The 19,290-nt window shown below is 37.8% G+C and overlaps 1 long non-coding RNA gene across 1 annotated transcript; it reads left to right on the top strand.

The window, feature by feature from the left end:
• The first annotated feature begins 56 nt into the window (after nt 1-56).
• Nucleotides 57-19,004, top strand: LOC123940411. Its single transcript, XR_006818073.1, has 3 exons — nt 57-107; nt 2,479-2,570; nt 18,872-19,004. It is a non-coding gene; the product is annotated as an uncharacterized LOC123940411 (long non-coding RNA).
• Nucleotides 19,005-19,290: the final 286 nt, after the last annotated feature.

The raw sequence follows: 19,290 nt of genomic DNA on the forward strand, positions 1-19,290 counted from the left end.
CTGCGCGGAGAAGCTCCGCCTCGGTCTCGCGAAATGGAGCGAGACTACGGAAGCCGGAAGCACTGGGCTAAGCATTTCCTGAGTTAAGGGCTGCGTACCGCACCGAGGTAGTGATGTATGAGAAGTTTTTTTTTTTTTTTTAATTTCTGTGGTGTTATTATTACGTTGAGACGGCCTGGGCTTTAATTTAGGCTAAGTAATAATTCATCCACCTATCTGCTGGGGCGCTTCTAAGTTCCAGTGCCAGGGTGAGAACCCCAGACGAATTACAAAGTTTCTTCCTTCAGAGTACTTGCTGGTTAAGTCACTGCCTGCATCTCAAACCTAACCACATAAAAATTACTGCTGTGGGAGAGTTCTTGGTAATCTAAGCCCAGAAGAAAGGAAGGACACTAACATTTATTAAGCACCGGAATTGTGTTCTCCATCCATACTCCATTCATTGTAGTGATTTTTAGAGTTCGCTTAAAATCAGAATGGCTTTAATGTCTAGACATATACATATTTGCATTCCTTTTTTATTTTAGTTTGTGGCTTCTAAAAACGTAGTGCCCATAAGATATACAGTGTAGTGTTGTATCCATTAAAGTCAATAAACTGTATGGATAATTCAAGTGATTTACAAAGGTAATTGTGATTTAGGCTCTCACTCCTACCCCTCTCTCCTCCCCTTCTTCCCCTCCCCCCTCCCCCGTTATTGACTTGAGAATCTAATTACATTAATTCATTTTACTCTCACTTTAGAGATTAAGGAAACAGGCCTGAGAGTCTCAATAAATTGCTCAATGTCACCCACCTGGTAAACGTTACAGTTAGGGTTCCAACTTCGGTCTTAATAGATCTTCACAGACGCAGTTGCTAGAAAGAGTAAGAAGATAATTATCATATACAAGGCCTAGCTTTCTCTGATTTTGAGATAATATGACTTTGTTTTATTTCACTATATTAAAATCCATACCACTTAAATATTGAACAAAAGTAAATAGTAGCAGTTATTCTGCCTCCTCTCCAGCTATGTGTTTTCACTGTCTCATCACCTGGATAGAAGTCCAGAATACAGTGTATTCTGTACAAAATACAGAATACACTATTTTGTGAAAAATCCAGACAAATAGTTTACGGAGTCTTGAGAAAATGCAATGAAGAAAGATGCAAGTTTAAAAAACAATACATTTCAAGCCACTATGAGCACATCAGGAAAGTTTACTTACTGGTACAGACTGATTTGTGTTAAGCTACAGCTATAGAGAATGGTTGATATTAGGAAAGACAGTACTGTCATTGAAAGCCAACCACAAAAATGAACTATATAGATATTCCGGTAAGTTATGTTATTTTAGAGCTAATCTGTTATTAAGGATCTAATTATCTCTGGAGGGATTGAGAAGCCCAGCATCTGAGAACCAGAAGCCAGACAGTGGCACTTAGCCTGAGAGGGCCAACTGTGAAGCCATTCCTTTTTTTTTTTTTTTAATATTTTATTTATTTGACAGAGAGAAATCACAACTAGGCAGAGAGACAGGTAGAGAGAGAGGAGGAAGCAGGCTCCCTGCGGAGCAGAGAGCCCGATGCGGGGCTCAATCCTGGGACCCTGGGATCATGACCTGAGTCGAAGGCAGAGGCTTTAACTCACTGAGCCATCCAGGCACCCCCGAAGCCATTCTTGAGTAGAACATTCCTTTATCACTATAGGATTTGTCTATTGTTTTTCCTAATTTTAACAGCAGAGTAAACAACCACTCCATGTCTTGACTATCTAAAATTGCTGTGGTGTGGGCATGGAAACAGGAGAAAGTAACTGCTTTTAGAGGGTATGCAGTGTTCCTCAAGAGTAAAATTTATTAAATGCTTGTTGTGTACATAGTAGTGATGGGGGGAAAAAAGTACAAAATTTCAAGCAGGCATAATCAAGACTCAAGCTGGGTCCTATCTTTGGTTGGTGCTGGCCTTGAATGGGGCCAGCAGTAGTTAAGTGCCAGAGACAACCTTATTCTTCACTTTCCAAGTACTACTCCCACAGCATGGGGTTAGGCCTTTTTCAGTTACGGATGGGCTTGAGCTAATTTTCTGCTGGGATAGATATCCTTTGACTTTGGAGGGGACTGAGCACTGGATCGTTGACATAGGACTGGAGGGAGTGAGGAGAGGATGTGAGGGGGATTAGTTTTGCATTTCATTTTGGAGAAATTTGTCCCACATGCAGGATTTCTCAAGGTGGACATAGAAAACACTTTTCTTTCACTTCTTTCTTTAATTTTTTGTTTACTGACCTTTAAAAGATTCTTTTAAATATATATTTTTATTAGTTTTCCAGATTAAGGGTATGAATAATCAAGCGACTGTATGGGAAGGAAGTGAGGGTAAGGCATTCAAGACAGTCAGATCTTTGGTGTCTGATCCTGGGCCTATTTTAATGTGGTATCGAATTGTATTTTTTTTAAATAAACACATATGTATATCTTTTAACATACTCTCTAGGCCTTGGAGATATAAAGATGAAAACAATTCCTGATTTTTAAGCAGTGCACAGTCCAATAAAGGATTGGACGTAAGAAGAAATGGGGCATGCGGTAAGTACTATTGTTGTGGACACCTACTAGTTGTCTGCTTAGATCCCTTATTTTTCTGGGAGGTGAAGTACTGGGAGTTGATGGAGGTAAGAGAGGAGAGGGGGAGGCAAGTATGTGCTTTGCAGGAGTTGGGAGCAATATAATTAGAGAGGTAGAGATGTGAAAAAGAAAGATGTGTTCTGGAAACAGCAAGTGTGAAATTCAGGTAGGTAAAGATATTTTAGTTACAGGCATTTTAATTATGTGTATCATTTTAGGTAGGCTATATATTGGTGGGAAGAGACCCCTGTTTCTTCTGTGTGAGAATACACACACACAGACTAAATGCCTGACTTATATAGCAAAGAACATAAAAACTTAGCCAGAGCAAGGTAGTCACAAAAAGCAAAGGCAAAAGCAGCATATTTAAAGTAGCTTTTCTTGGATCCCCCAAGTTTCCCAAAATAACATGCAGAGCTTCTAGTGAGACAATATGTAAAAGATGAAGTCTATCTGGATCTCAGAAACTTGTATATTGCCACATGGGAAGGACTTACACAAATAACCTGTGACTACATACAAAATCTGTAGACAGGTTTTTTTCTAGTTCTTAATTCTGATGTAAACAATATCAAAAAGCCTCATCCTCACCTGGAGTTAAGGATGAGGTGTTTGTATCAGGAAGTGTGGGTGGACCCAGATAAGACAATAAAGGTATGTTAATAATTCTCCCTTTAACTTTTCAGCAATTTTTTCCCCAATTTTTTTTCTTAAAAAAATTCTTTTTTTAATTGTCTTAAGCCAAATTGAGTAAGTTTGTGGTTTGGAATGAAAGGAATCTTGAGTATACTAGGAAGCCACCAACTAGTAGCTTCTGCTCTTTCTACTGCCATTTAAAAAATTAAAAAACAGATATGGAAGGATTAAGAATTTGTTCAAAAACTAACTTTAGAATCCGCATTATCTTACTGGGTATCTAGTACTCTTTCTACCATGCCATACCATCTAGAGGGTCAGTTGAAACCATGCTCTTTAAGAATATAGTTTGTAAATATACATGTATGGAATGTATTTTATTTTAAAAATTTCTATTATTATGTTAACTTCTAAAGATAGCCTTAAAGCTTTTTCTTTCCATATTATGGGGTCACTTGGTTTCATTCACAGACACACAATGCAAGAGGCAGCTTTGCTTCCATACAAGGTAGTAGCTTTGTTCTATTCAGAGTTATATTTAGAGTCACCCTGGGTTAATTCAGGGAAGAAGGAGGAATACTAAATGGAAAATATGGCTAATCAGCCAAAAATTCATCCTCATTATTAGAGAAATAATTCAGACTTGTTCTGATAAAGATTCATTCATGCAGAAGTCTTTGAAATGATTATACCACCTTTTCTTCTTATTTTTCATATCACAGATTAACACATCTCTTTAAGAAAAACATTGTCAAATATTTATCCACATGAGGGTGCTGTAAGATCATTGTGGGTATCAAGTTTTCTATCCTTTACCAGAAAACCTACTGCCAATTAAACAAAGATTCAGGGGTAAGGTATTGGGACCTACTGTGTAGAATCATTTTAAGATAGTTATATCTCTAATACCTTCTCCATATTTTAGTTGTTGGTAAATGTTTTGATGAGGTTATTATCTTAATGTAAGTTAGCTCAGATCTCATGGTCTAGGATTGATTAGCTCAGTAATTTTGAATTTTTCTAAGAGGAAAGATAATCACTAATTTTATTTACAGTTTAGGCCAGTTAGCTCTGAACAGACCCAGGGGTGAATATTGCACAACCCTAGCCTGGAATGAGGGTGTTGGGGGTTGTTGCATTTACATCATAATCCATGTATGACGTATGTGGTGCTCTCAGAGATGTGCAATGTTAGACCATACACAGTGGCCATCTGCAGTGCTATTCTCAGCCAGCCATTTTTTTTTTCCATGTTTGTCTTTGTTTACAAAAAAGACAGAATAGGATGAGGATATTTCAGAACAAATCCATCTTGATTGTCGGGGGGGGGGGAACAGTTAAAAAGACGTGTATGATACATGGAGTAGGTCAGTGTGCTTATCTCCAGGTATTTTGTCCAGAAAACGTAAAAGATACAAACACACACATTTCTTAGATTCTTTTTGTGGCAGTTTCTCAGAATACTATGCCAGCAGGGTACATGTCACGATTATAATCAAGAAAAATTGGCAATTTGATGCTAAATAAATATATTTTTTGTCAATACATTTTGGGTTGACTTGATACTCATTTTTAATGCAATTTGGACATTTCTCTGAAAAAGAGTAATTGCCTTTTAAATTATATTTATTTTATTTATTTATATTTATTTATATATTATTTTAAATTACTTTTAAATTATAACTACTTTTCTATTTTATTGATGGCAGCACCAAAGGAGAATTTTAAGATGAGAAATATATTACTGTTTTAGTATATTGCCCTATCCTTAATGGAATCCATTGGAAGATTGAGCTTGTCTGGGTAAAGATTAAACTTTGATCCTATGCACCTTGTTTACTTATTTAATTATTTAATTATCTATTTATTTTTTATTAACATAATTTATTTCAGGGGTGCAGGTCTGTGATTCATCATTCTTATGCAATTCACAGTGCTTACCATAGCACATACCTTCCCCAAACTCCATCACCCAGCCACCCCATCCCTCCCACCGTCCTCCACTCAAGCAACCCTCAGTTTGTTTCCTGAGATTAGGAGTATCTTATGCTTTGTCTCCCTCTCTGATTTTGTCTTGTTTCATTTTTTCTTCTCTTCATTTATGATCCTCTGCCTTGTTTCTCAAATTCTACATTATCAGTGAGATCATATGATAATTGTCTTTCTTATATCAACTTATTTTGCTTAACATAATACCCTCTAGTTCTATCCATGTTGTTGCAAATGGCAAGATTTCATTTTTGATGGCTGCATAATATTCCATTGTATACATTTACCACTTCTTTTTTATCCATTCATCTGTTGATAGATATCTAGGCTCTTTCCAAAGTTTCGCTATTGTGGACATTACTGCTATAAACATCAGAGTGCATATGCCCCTTCAGATCACTACCTTTATATATTTGGGGTAAATACCCAGTAGTGCAATTGCTGGGTCCTAGGATACCTCTATTTTCAACCTTTTGAGGAACCTCCATACTGTTTACCAGAGTAGCTGCACCAGCTTGCGTTCTCAACAGCAGTGTAGGAGGATTCCCCTATCTCTGCATCCTCGCCAATATTTGTCCTATCCTGATTTGTTAATTTTAGCCATTTGCCTTTAGACAAAGACAATGAGATGCTTGATAATAGTATCTCATTGTGGTTTTGATTTGTATTTCCCTGATGCTGAGTGATGTTGAGCACCTTTTCAGGTGTCTATTGACCATTTGGATGTATTTGCAGAAACGTCTGTTCATGTCTTCTGCCCATTTCTTGATTGAATTATTTGTCCTTTGGGTGTTGAGTTTGATAAATTCTTTATAAATTTTAGATACTAGCCCCTTATCTGATATGTCATTTGCAAATATCTTCTCCCATTCTGTCAGTTGTCTTTTGGTTTTGTTGACTGTTTCCCTTGCTGTGCAAAAGCTTTTGATCTTGGTGAGGTCCCAATAGTTCATTTTTGCCCTTGTTTCCCTTGCCTTTGGCAATGTTTCTAGGAAGAAGTTACTGTAGCTGAGGTCGAAGAGGTTGCTGCCTGTGTTCTCCTCGATTTTGATGGATTCCTGTCTCACATTAAAGTCTTTCATCCATTTTGAGTCTGGTTTTGTGTGTAGTATAAGGAAGTGGTCCAATTTCATTTTTCTGCATGTGACTGTCCAGTTTTACCAACATCATTTGTTGAAGAGACTGTCTTTTTTCCATTCACATTCTTTCCTGTTTTATTGAAGATTAGTTGACCATAGAGTTGGGGGTCCATTTCGGGGCTCTGTCTATTGTTAAATTGATCTATGTGTCTGTTTTTGTGCCAGTACCATAGTGTCTTGATGATTAGAACTTTGTAATAGAGCTTGAAGTCTGGAATTGTGATGCCACCAACTTTGGCTTTCTTTTTCAACATTCCTCTGGCTATTCAGGGTATTTTCTGGTTCCGTATAAATTTTAGGATTATTTGTCCCATTTCTTTGAAAAAACTTGATGGTATTTTGATAGGGATTGCTTTCAATGTGCAATGGTTCTAGGTAGCATAGACATTTTCACAATGTTTGTTCTTCTAATCCATGAGCATGGAATGTTTTTCCATTTCCTTGTGTCTTCCTCAATTTCTTTCACAAGTACTTTATCGTTTTCTGAGTACAGATTCCTTGCCTTTTTGGTTAGGTTTATTCCTACGTATCTCATGGTTTTGGGTGCAGTTGTAAATGGGATTGACTCCTTAATTTATCTTTCTTCTGCCAATTCAGATGGTGTATGGAAATGCCACTGATTTCTGTGCAATGATTTTATATCCTGACACTTTACTGAATTCCTGTACAAGTTCTAGCAGTTTTGGAGTGGAGTCTTTTGGGTTTTCCACATAAAGTATCATATCATCTGCAGAGAGTGAGAGTTTGACTTCTTTTTTGCTGATTTGGATGCTTTTTATTTCTTTTTGTTGTTTGATTGCTGAGGCTAGGACTTCTAGTACTATGTTGAATAGCAGTAGTGATAGTGGACATCCCTGCCATGTTCCTGACCTTAGGGGAAAGCTCTCAGTTTTTCCCCATTGAGAATGATATTTGCTGTGGGTTTTTCCTAGATGGCTTTGATGATTTTGGGGTATGTACTCTCTATCCCTACACTTTGCAGAGTTTTGATCAGGAAAGGATGCTGTACTTTGTCAAATGCTTTTTTAGCATCTATTGAGAGTATCATATGGTTCTTGTTCTTTCTTTTATTGATGTATTGTATCACATTGATTGATTTGTGGATGTTGAACCAAGCTTGCAGCCCAGGAATAAATCCCACTTGGTCGTGGTGAATAATCCTTTTAATGCACTGTTGGATCCTATTAGCTAGTATTTTGGTGAGAATTTTTGTTCATCAAGGATATTGGTCTGTTATTCTCCTGTTTGGTAGGGTCTTTGTTTTGTTTTGGGATCAAGGTGATGCTGTCCTCATAAAAAGAGTTTGAAAGTTTTCCTTCCATTTCTATTTTTTGGAACAGTTTCAGGAAAATAGGTATTAACTTTTCTCTAAATGTTTGGTAGAATTCCCCTGGGAAGCTGTCTGTCCCTGGGCTCTTGTTTGTTTGGAGATTTTTGATGACTGCTTCAATCTCCTTACTGGTTTTGCATCTGTTCAGTTTTCTGTTTCATCCTGGTTCAATTTTGGTAGTTTATACTTCTCTAGGAATGCACCCATTTCTTCCAGATTATCTAATTTGCTGACATATAGCTGCTCATAATATGCTCTTATAATTGTATATTTCTTTAGCATTGGTTGTGATCTCCTCTCTTTTATTCATGATTTTATTTATTTGGGGCTTTCTCTTTTCTTTTTGATAAGTCTGGCCAGGGTTTTATCAATCTTATTAATTCCTTCTAAGAACTAGCTCCTAGTTTCATTGATCTGTTCTAATGTTCTTTTGGTTTCTATTTCATTGATTTCTGCTTTGATCTTTATTATTTCTCTTTCCTGCTGTGTTTAAGCTTTATTTGCTATTCTTTCTCTATCTCCTTTAGGTGTATGGTTAGGTTGTGATTTGAGACCTTTTCTGTTTCTTGAGAAAGTCTTGTATTGCTTTATTATACTCCACTCTTAGGACTGCCTTTGTTGTATCCCAAAAATTTTGAACAGTTGTGTTTTCATTTTTGTTTGTTTTCCTGAATTTTTAAAATTTTTTTTTAATTTATTGGTTGACCCATTCATTCTTTAGTAGGATGCTCTTTAGCCTCCATGTATTTGAGTTCTTTTCTATTGTGACTGAGTTATAGTTTCAAAGAATTATGGCCTGAAAATATACAGGAAATGATCCCAATTTTTGATACTGGTTGAGACCAGAACTGATCTATTCTGGAGAATGTTCCATCTGTATTAGAGAAGAATGTGTATTCTGTTGCTTTGGGCTTGAATGTGTGTCATTTAAAGCCCTTATTTCCTTGTTGATCTTTTGCTTAGATGATCTGTCCATTTTGGTGAGGGGGGTGTTAAAGTCCCCTAGTATTATTGTATTATTGTCAATGTGTTTCTTTGATTTTTTTTATAATAGGCTTATATATGGCTGTTCCCATGTTAGGGGAATAAATATTTATAATTGTTAGATGTTTTTGTTGGATAGACCCTTTAAATATGATACAGTGCCCTTCCTCATCTCTTATCATAGTGTTTGGTTTAAAATCTAATTTGTCTTGGGGTGCCTGGGTGGCTCAGTGGGTTAAAGCCTCTGCCTTCGGCTCAGGTCATGATCCCAGGGTCCTGGGATCGAGCCCGTATCAGGCTTTCTGCTCTGCAGGGAGCCTGCTTCCTCCTCTCTCTCTGTCTGCCTCTCTGCCTAGTTGTGATTTCTCTCTGTCGAATAAATAAAATATTAAAAAAAAATCTAATTTGTCTCATCTATGGATTGCCACCCCCACTTTCTTTTGATGTCCATTAGCATGGAAAATGGTTTTCTACCCCCTCACATTAAATCTGGAGGTGTGAGTCTCTTGGAGACAGTATATAGATGGGTCTTGTTTTTTTATCCAATCTGATACTCTGTATCTTTGAATGGAGCATTTAGCCCATTTACACTCAGGGTAACTATAGAAAGTTATGAATTTTGTATTGCCTGTAAGGTGACTGTTACTGTATTTTGTCTCTGTTCCTTTCTGGTCTGTTACTTTTAGGCTCTGTTTGCTTAGAGGACCCCTTTCAATATTTCTTGTAGGGCTGGTTTGGTGATCACAAATTCTTTTAGTGTTTCTTTGTCCTGTAAGCTTTTTATCTCTCTTATTTTCAATGACAGCCTAGCTGGATATAGTATTCTTGGCTGCATATTTTTCTCATTTAGTGCCCCGAATATATCATGCCAGTCTTATCTGGCTAGGTCTGCTGAGAGTAATATTTCTACTGTTGTTGGTTACAGACCTCTAGTCGCAAGCTCCTTTCAGGATTTTCTCTGTCTCTGAGATTTGAGAGTTTTACTGTTAGATGTTTGGGTGTTGACTCATTTTTACTGATTTTGAAGGGGGTTCTCTGTGCCTCCTGGATTTTGATGCTTGTACCCTTCACCAAATTAGGGAAATTCTCTGCTATAATTTACATCAATATACCTTCTGCCACCCTCTCTCTTTCTTCTTTTTCTGGGATCCCAATTATTCTAATATTGTTTCACTTTATGGTATCACTTATCTCTTCAAATCTCCCCTGGTGATCCTGTAGTTGTTTATCTCTCTTTTTCTCAGCTTCTTTACTCTCTGTCATTTGGTCTTCTTTATCACTAATTCTCTCTTTTACCTCATTTATTCTAGCAGTTACAGCCTCCATTTTTAAAAAATATTTTATTAATTTTTTATTTCTTTATAAACATATAATGTATTTTTATCCCCAGGGGTACAGGTCTGTGAATCGCCAGGCTTACACACTTCACAGGCCTCAACATAGCACATACCCTCCCCAATGTCCATAACCCCCCTCCCCCTCTCCCAACCCCCCCTCGCCCCAGCAACCGTCAGTTTGTTTTGTGAGATTAAAAGTCACTTATGGTTTGTCTCCCTCCCAATCCCATCTTGTTTCATTAATTCTTCTCCTAACCCCCTAACCCCCCATGTTGCATCTCCACTTTGTCATATCAGGGAGATCATATGATAGTTGTCTTTCTCCGATTGACTTATTTCACTAAGCATGATACCCTCTAGTTCCATCCACGTCGTCGCAAATGGCAAGATTTCATTTCTTTTGATGGCTGCACAGTATTCCATTGTGTATATATACCACATCTTCTTTATCCATTCATCTGTTGATCGACATCTAGGTTCTTTCCATAGTTTGGTTATTGTAGACATTACTGCTATAAACATGCGGGTGCACGTGCCCCTTTGGATCACTACATTTGTATCTTTAGGGTAAATACCCAGTAGTGCAATTGCTGGGTCATAGGGTAGTTCTATTTTCAACATTTTGAGGAACCTCCATGCTGTTTTCCAGAGTGGTTGCACCAGCTTGCATTCCCACCAACAGTGGAGGAGGGTTCCCCTTTCTCTGCATCCTCGCCAGCATCTGTCATTTCCTGACTTGTTAATTTTAGCCATTCTGACTGGTGTGAGGTGATATCTCACTGTGGTTTTGATTTGTATTTCCCTGATGCCGAGTGATGTGGAGCACTTTTTCATGTGTCTGTTGGCCATCTGGATGTCTTCCTTGCAGAAATGTCTGTTCATGTCCTCTGCCCATTTCTCGATTGGATTATTTGTCCTTTGGGTGTTGAATTTGCTAAGCTCTTTATAGATTTTGGATACTAGCCTTCTATCTGATATGTCATTTGCAAATATCTTCTCCCATTCTGTCAGTTGTCTTTTGGTTTTGTTAACTGTTTCCTTTGCTGTGCAAAAGCTTTTGATCTTGATGAAATCCCAATAGTTCATTTTTGCCCTTGCTTCCCTTGCCTTTGCCAATGTTCCTAGGAAGAAGTTGCTGCGGCTGAGGTCGAAGAGGTTGCTGCCTGTGTTCTCCTCAAGGATTTGGATGGATTCCTGTCTCACATTGAGGTCCTTCATCCATTTTGAGTCTATTTTCATGTGTGGTGTAAGGAAGTGTTCCAATTTCATTTTTCTGCATGTGGTTGTCCAATTTTCCCAGCACCATTTATTGAAAAGGCTGTCTTTTTTCCACTGGTCATTCTTTCCTGCTTTGTCGAAGATTAGTTGACCATAGAGTTGAGGGTCGATTTCTGGGCTCTCTATTCTGTTCCATTGATCTATGTGTCTGTTTTTGTGCCAGTACCATGCTGTCTTGATGATAACAGCTTTGTAATAGAGCTTGAAGTCCGGAATTGTGATGCTACCAACTTTGGCTCTCTTTTTCAATATTCCTCTGGCTATTCGAGGTCTTTTCTGGTTCCATATAAATTTTAGGATTATTTGTTCCATTTCTTTGAAAAAAATGGATGGTATTTTGATAGGGATTGCATTAAATGTGTAGATTGCTTTAGGTAGTGTAGACATTTTCACAATACTTATTTTTCCAATCCAGGAGCATGGAGCGTTTTTCCATTTCTTTGTGTCTTCCTCAATTTCTTTCATGAGTACTGTATAGTTTTCTGCATATAGATTCTTAGCCTCTTTGGTTAGGTTTATTCTTAGGTATCTTATAGTTTTTGGTGCAATTGTAAATGGGATTGCTCCTTAAGTTCTCTTTCTTCTGTCTTGTTGTTGGTGTAGAGAAATGCAACTGATTTCTGTGCATTGATTTTGTATCCTGACACTTTACTGAATTCCTGTACACATTCTGCTAGAGCTTTGGAGTGGAGTCTTTTGGGTTTTCCACATACAGTATCATGTCGTCTGCAAAGAGTGATAGTTTGACTTCTTCTTTGCCAGTATGGATGCCTTTAATTTCCTTTTGTTGTCTGATTGCTGAGGCTAGGACTTCTAGTACTGTGTTGAATAGCAGTGGTGATAATGGACATCCCTGCCGTGTTCCTGACCTTAGCGGTAAAACTTTCAGTTTTTCTCCATTGAGAATGATATTTCCGGTATGTTTTTCATAGATGGCTTTGATAATATTGAGGTATGTGCCCTCTATCCCTATACTTTGAAGAGTTTTGATCAGGAAGGGATGCTGTACTTTGTCAAATGCTTTTTCAGCATCTATTGAGAGTATCATATGGTTCTTTTTCTTTCTTTTATTAATGTGTTGTATCACATTGATAGATTTGCGGATGTTGAACCAAGCTTGCAGCCCAGGAATAAATCCCACTTGGTCGTGGTAAATAATCCTATTAATGTACTGTTGAATCCTATTGGCTAGTATTTGGGTGAGAATTTTTGCATATGTGTTCATCAAGGATATTGGTCTGTAGTTCTCTTTTTTGGTGGGATCCTTGTCCGGTTTTGGGATCAAGGTGATGCTTGCCTCATAAAATGAGTTTGGAAGTTTTCCTTCCATTTCTATTTTTTGGAACAGTTTCAGGAGAATAGGAATTAGTTCTTCTTTAAATGTTTGGTGGAATTCCCCTGGGAAGCCGTCTGGCCCTGGGCTTTTGTTTGTTTGGAGACTTTTGATGATTGCTTCAATCTCCTTACTGGTTACTGGTTAGAAAACCTGTTCAGGTTTTCTATTTCTTCCTGGCTCAGTTGTGGTGGTTTATATGTCTCTAGGAATGCATCCATTTCTTCCAGATTGTCAAATTTGTTGGTGTAGAGTTGCTCATAGTATGTTCTTATAATTGTCTGCATTTCTTTGGTGTTAGTTTTGATCTTTCCTCTTTCATTCATAGTTTTATTTATTTGGGTCCTTTCTCTTTTCTTTTTGATAAGTCTGGCCAGGGGTTTATCAATCTTATTAATTCTTTCAAAGAACCAGCTCCTAGTTTTGTTGATTTGTTCTATTGTGTTTTTTTGGTTTCTATTTCATTGATTTCTGCTCTGATCTTTACGATTTCTCTTCTCCTTCTGGGTTTTGGGTTTCTTTCTTGTTCTTTCTCCAGCTCCTTTAGGTGTAGGGTTAAGTTGTGTACTTGAGACCTTTCTTGTTTCTTGAGAAAGGCTTGTACCGCTATATATTTTCCTGTCAGGACTGACTTTGCTGCGTCTCACAGATTTTGAACCGTTGTGTTTTCATTATCATTTGTTTCCATGAATTTTTTCAATTCTTCTTTAATTTCCTGGTTGACCCATTCATTCTTTAGAAGAATGCTATTTAGTCTCCATGTATTTGGGTTTTTTCCAAATTTCCTCTTATGACTGAGTTCTAGCTTCACAGCATTGTGGTCTGAAAATATGCAGGGAATGATCCTAATCTTTTGTACCAGTTGAGACCTGATTTAGGACCCAGGATGTGATCTATTCTGGAGAATGTTCCATGTGCACTAGAGAAGAACGTGTATTCTGTTGCTTTGGGATGAAATGTTCTGAATATATCTGTGATGTCCATCAGGTCCAGTGTGTCATTTAAGGCCTTTATTTTCTTGTTGATCTTTTGCTTGGATGATCTGTCCATTTCAGTGAGGGGAGTGTTAAAGTCCCCATTATTGTATTATTATTGATGTGTTTCTTTGATTTTGTTATTAATTGATTTATATAGTTGGCTGCTCCCATGTTAGGGGCATAGATATTTAAAATTGTTAGATCTTCTTGTTGGACAGACCCTTTGAGTAGGATATAGTGTCCTTCCTCATCTCTTATTATGGTCTTTGGCTTAAAATCTAATTGATCTGATATAAGGATTGCCACCCCAGCTTTCTTTTGATGCCCATTAGCATGCTAAATTGTTTTCCACCCCCTCACTTTAAATCTGGAGGTGTCTTCGGGTCTAAAATGAGTTTCTTGTAGGCAACATATACATGGGTTTTGTTTTTTTATCCATTCTGATACCCTGTGTCTTTTGATTGGGGCATTTAGTCCATTAACATTCAGGGTGACTATTGAGAGATATGAATTTAGTGCCATTGTATTGCCTGTTAGGTGACTGTTACGGTATATTGTCTCTGTTCCTTTCTGATCTACTACTTTTAGGCTCTCTCTTTGCTTAGAGGACCCCTTTCCATATTTCCTGTAGAGCTGGTTTGGCGTTTGCAAATTCTTTCAGTTTTTGTTTGTCCTGGAAGCTTTTTATCTCTCCTTCTATTTTCAATGATAGCCTAGCTGGATATAGTATTCTTGTACAGCCTCCATTTTTGATTGCACCTCGTTAATAGCCTTTTTGATTTCAACTGGTTAGATTTTATTTCTCCAGAAGGAGATCCTCTAGTATCTTCTTTTTTTTTTTTAAATATTTTTATTTACTTATTTGAAAGAGAGAGAGATCACTAGTAGGCAGAGAGGCAGGCAGAGAGAGAGGGGGAAGCAGGCTCCTTGCTGAGCAGAGAGCCAGATGTGGGGCTCGATCCCAGGGTCCTGGGATCATGACCTGAGCCGAAGGCAGAGGCTTAACCCACTGAGCCACCCAGGTGCGCCCCTCTAGTTTCTTCTATGCTTTTTTCAAGCCCAGCTAGTACCTTTATAATCATCATTCTAAACACTAGTTCTGACATCTTACTAATGCCCATATTGATTAGGTCCATGTCACTCCATGTTGCCTCATGTTCTTTTTTTTTGAGGTGAGTTTTTCTGTTTTGTCATTTTGTCCAGAGAAGAATAGATGAATAAGAGAACAAAATGCTAAAAGGGAAACAATGACCCCAGAAAAATATACGCTAAACATATCAGAAGAGATCCGAAACCAGGGGGAAAAGAAAAAAAAAAAAAAAGAAAAAAGAACACGATCAGGCTGGTGAATAGAACAGAGCCACACACTAGATTTTGCGTGTATATTGGTCTGTTAAAGAACTTGCCTACCAAAACTTTAAAGAAAGTAAAACTTAAATATATACACAAAAATTAGGGTAAATATGATGAAGGGATGGAGTATGACTGTAAAAATGAAAATTAAAAAAGATTTTAAAAAAGGGAATTAATAAGATAAGAAATTGGTTGAAAAGAAGAAAATTTAAAAAAAAGTGAATGTGATCAGTGGGAGTCTAAAACAAAGCCATACACTAGATTTAGGGTATACTTAAAAAAAAAAGGGTCTGTTAAAAGAAACTGTATCCCAAAATTTTAAAGAAAGAAAAACTTATATATGTACAAAAAATAAGGTTAAATACAATGAAGGATAGAGTATGACTGTAAAAATGGAAATTAAAAAAGATTTTTAAAAAGGAATTGGTAAGATGTTGGTTGAAAAAGGAAAGAGGGAAAAAAAAAGAAAAAAGAAAGAAAATTAAAAAAATTAACTTCCAAAGATGAAAGAATCATGGGAAAAAAGCCATAAATTCTTTGTGCTATATTCCCCTAAAGCTGGAGTTTTGCAGTTCTCATTGATTAGTAAACTTAGTCCTGGCTGGATGTTCTTGCTGATATTCTGAGGGAGGGACATGTCGCACTGACTGTCAGATGTCTTTGCCCCAGGTGGAATTCACCATCCTGGTCAGGGAACAGGCTAAGTAACCTGCTTGGGTTTGTTCTTGGTAGCTTTTTTTCCCTGAAAGCTTTCCATGCAGCTTTAGAGGACAAGACTGAATATGGCGGCCTCCCAATCTCTGGAGCTCAGGGCCCCACTCCTCAGTGCCCATCAGAGAAAAACAGGCAATCACTTCTGTCTCCCTAGTCTCTGGCTGTACTCTGTGCTAACCTGGCCTGTGACTGAACTTTTCTATCTCTGGCGCCTGACCCTATTTGGAGTCTCCGAACCCAGCAAATTCCCATGGTGGGTTCCTGTGCTGCTCCTCCTGGGAGAAGAAGGGAAGTTTCCCCGGATCTGCCACTTATTGGGTCCCTACTTGAAGACTAATGGCCCTACTGTGCTGAGGATCATGGTTTATGGCAACCTTGAGCTGAGAGCCCACTCTTTGGCTCCATCTTTGTAGCTGGCTTCCCTGCTCTGATTCCTGGGACATCAGCATACTCAGGCACCCATAGTATTTCTGTGAGGATTCCCCTGCTTCTGTCTTAGCCACTGGAGTGATGTCCCTTAACAGAGCAAACTTTTTTTTTTCAGTGTTCCAAGATTCATTGTTTATGCACCATCCCAGTGTTCCATGCAATACGTTCCCTCCTTAATACCCACAACCAGGCTCACCTATCCCCCCTCCCATTTCCGCTCCAAAATTCTCAATTTGTTTCTCAGAGTCCACAGCCTCTCATGCTTCATCTCCTCCACTGATTTTCCCCAGTTCACTTTTCCTTGCCTTCTCCTAATGTCCTCCATCTTATTCCTTATGCCCCACAAATAAGTGCAACCATATGATAATTGACTCTCTGCTTGACTTATTTCACTCAGCATCTAGTCTCGTCCTTGTTGATGCAGAAGTTGGGTATTCATCCTTTCTGATGGAAGCGTAATACTCCATCGTATATATGGACCATATCTTTATCCATTTGTCTGTTGAAGGGTATCTCGGCTCTTTTCACAGTTTGATGACTGTGGCCATTGCTGCTATGAACATTGGGGTACAGATGGCCCTTCTGTTCACTACATCTGTATCTTTGGGGTAAATGCCCAGTGGTGCAATTGCAGGTCATAGGGTATTTCTATTTTTAATTTCTTAAGGAATCTCCATACTGTTTTCCAAAATGGCTGCACCAACTTGCATTCCCACCAACAGTGTGAGAGTGTTCCCTTTTCTCCACATCCTTTCCAACACATGTTGTTTACTGTCTTGTTAATTTTGGCCATTCTAACTGGTGTAAGGTGATATCTCAAGGTGGTTTTGATTTGAATCTCCCTGATGGCTAATGACAATGAACATTTTTTCATGTGTCTGTAAGCCCTTTGTGGGTCTTCTTTGGAGATGTGTCTGTTTATGTCTTCTGCCCATTTTTTGACATGATTATCTGTTTTGTGTGTGTTGAGTTTGAGGAGTTCTTTATAGATCTTGGATATCAGCCCTTTGTCTGTATTGTCATTTGCGAATATCTTCTCCCATTCCATGGGTTGCCTCTTTGTTTTGTTGACTGTTTCCTTTGCTGTGTAGAAGATTTTTATCTTGATGAAGTCCCAAAACTTCGTTTTTGCTTTTGTTTCCTTTGCCTTTGGAGACATGTCTTGAACAAAGTTGCTGTGGCTGATGTCAAAGAGGTTACTACCTATATTCTCCTCTAGGATTTTGATGGATTCCTGTCTCACATTGAGGTCTTTCATTCATTTTTGAGCTTATCTTTGTGTATGGTGTAAGAGAATGTTCAAGTTTCATTCTTCTATACGTAGCTGTCCAATTTTCCCAGTACCATTTATTGAAGAGACTGTCTTTTTTCCACTGTATATTTTTTCCTGCTTTGTTGAAGATTATTTGACCATAGAGTTGTGGGTCCATATCTGGACTCTATTCAGTGGAGCAGGGAAGAGATCTAATATAATCTCCCAAGCCTCTTTCCACCTTTAAAACTAAGGGGTTGGACACAGTGAACTTTAAGATTTAACCCTTTTAGGTTCTCTATTTTATAATAAAAACAATTGAAGTGCTTAAACTTCATGTATCTCTTTAAGCCACTATGCATCTTTTTCTATGAGATCAGTATGAGGTTTTTTCCCTATTGCATTGCATTGCTGTTAAGTGTGAGTTCCTATTATGGATAGTCTCTTTAAATGAATGAGTTTCTCTTGTTCCAGTTGGTTGTGGTTAGAAAAGAGACCAGCAGAAAATGACAGATGTTGGTGAGGATGCAGTGGAGAAAGGGGAACCCTTTTACACTGTTGGTGGGAATGCAAGCTGGTGCAGCCACTCTAGAAAACAGCATGGAGGTTCCTCAAAAAGTTGAAAATAGAGCTACCCTCTGACCCAGCAATCGCACTACTGGGTATTTACCCTAAAGATACAAATGTGATCCAAAGAGGCATGTGCACCCGAATGTTTATAGCAGCAATGTCCACAATAGCCAAACTATGGAAAGAACCTAGATGTGTATATATACGTATATGTATATATATACACACACACAGTGGAATACTATGTAACCATCAAAAGACATGAAATCTTGCCATTTGCGAGGATGTGGATGGAACTAGAGAGTATTATGCTAAACAAAATAAGTCAATCAGAGAAAGACAATTGTCAAATAATCTCTCTGATGTGAGGAATTTGAGAGTCAGGACAGAGGGTTGTGGAGGGGAGGAAGGGAAAAAATGAAACAAGATGGGATCTAGAGGGAGACAAACCATAAGAGACTCAATCTTGGGAATCAAACTGAGGGTTGCTGGGGAGTGGGGAGGGAGGCATAGGGTGGCTGGGTGATGGACATTGGGGAGGGTATGTACTATGGTGAGTGCTGTGAAATGTGTAAGCCTGATGATTCACAGACCTGTACCCCTGGGGCAAATAATACATTATATGTTCATTAAAAAAAGACAGATCACATTAATATAACTTTTATAATAATAAATTATTAAATTCTTCTATTTTATTATCAGTTATTATTGTTAATCTCTTACTGTGCTTAATTTATACATTAAACTTAATCATAGTTATATATATGTATATGTATGTGTATATATATATATATATGGAAGAAATATAGTATATATAGTGATCAGTACTATCTACAATTTGAGACATCCACTGGGGGTCTTGGATGTGTCCCTGCACATGAGGGGACTACTGTATTGAGGTTTTCATTTTGATATGTCTCTGTTTGTTTCTTGTTAAACAGGCTAAAAGAAAATGATTTCTTGCTCCCCAATTGCTTTCCTAAGCATCTAGTTTTAGATTCATTACTGGATAATTTTAGAGATGTGCTCATTCTGTAGAGGAATAAACATGAAGCCAGCCTACCAACCTATGAGAAGCTAACAAACCTTGTGTAGGTAAGCAATTTAAAAACTAATATGTAGGTACATTATTGAGAGGAAAGGTAAAAAAGTACAGTAAACGGCTAAAAATAATCTTGGGTATCACTTTAGAGATGTGGTGATTAAGTACTTGCTTTCTTCGCTTTGTCTTATCAGCAAATACACAGCTGCAATAAAAAAAAAAAAAAAAAAAAACCTCTCCACTTACTTTGTCAATGTGATCTGAGCACTGAATCCTGTATCTACCTGGCAAAGCTTTTTCCCCAAAACAGAAAGATGT

The sequence above is a fragment of the Meles meles genome, chromosome 4 (assembly GCF_922984935.1).
Source record: "Meles meles chromosome 4, mMelMel3.1 paternal haplotype, whole genome shotgun sequence".
NCBI lineage: Eukaryota > Metazoa > Chordata > Mammalia > Carnivora > Mustelidae > Meles > Meles meles.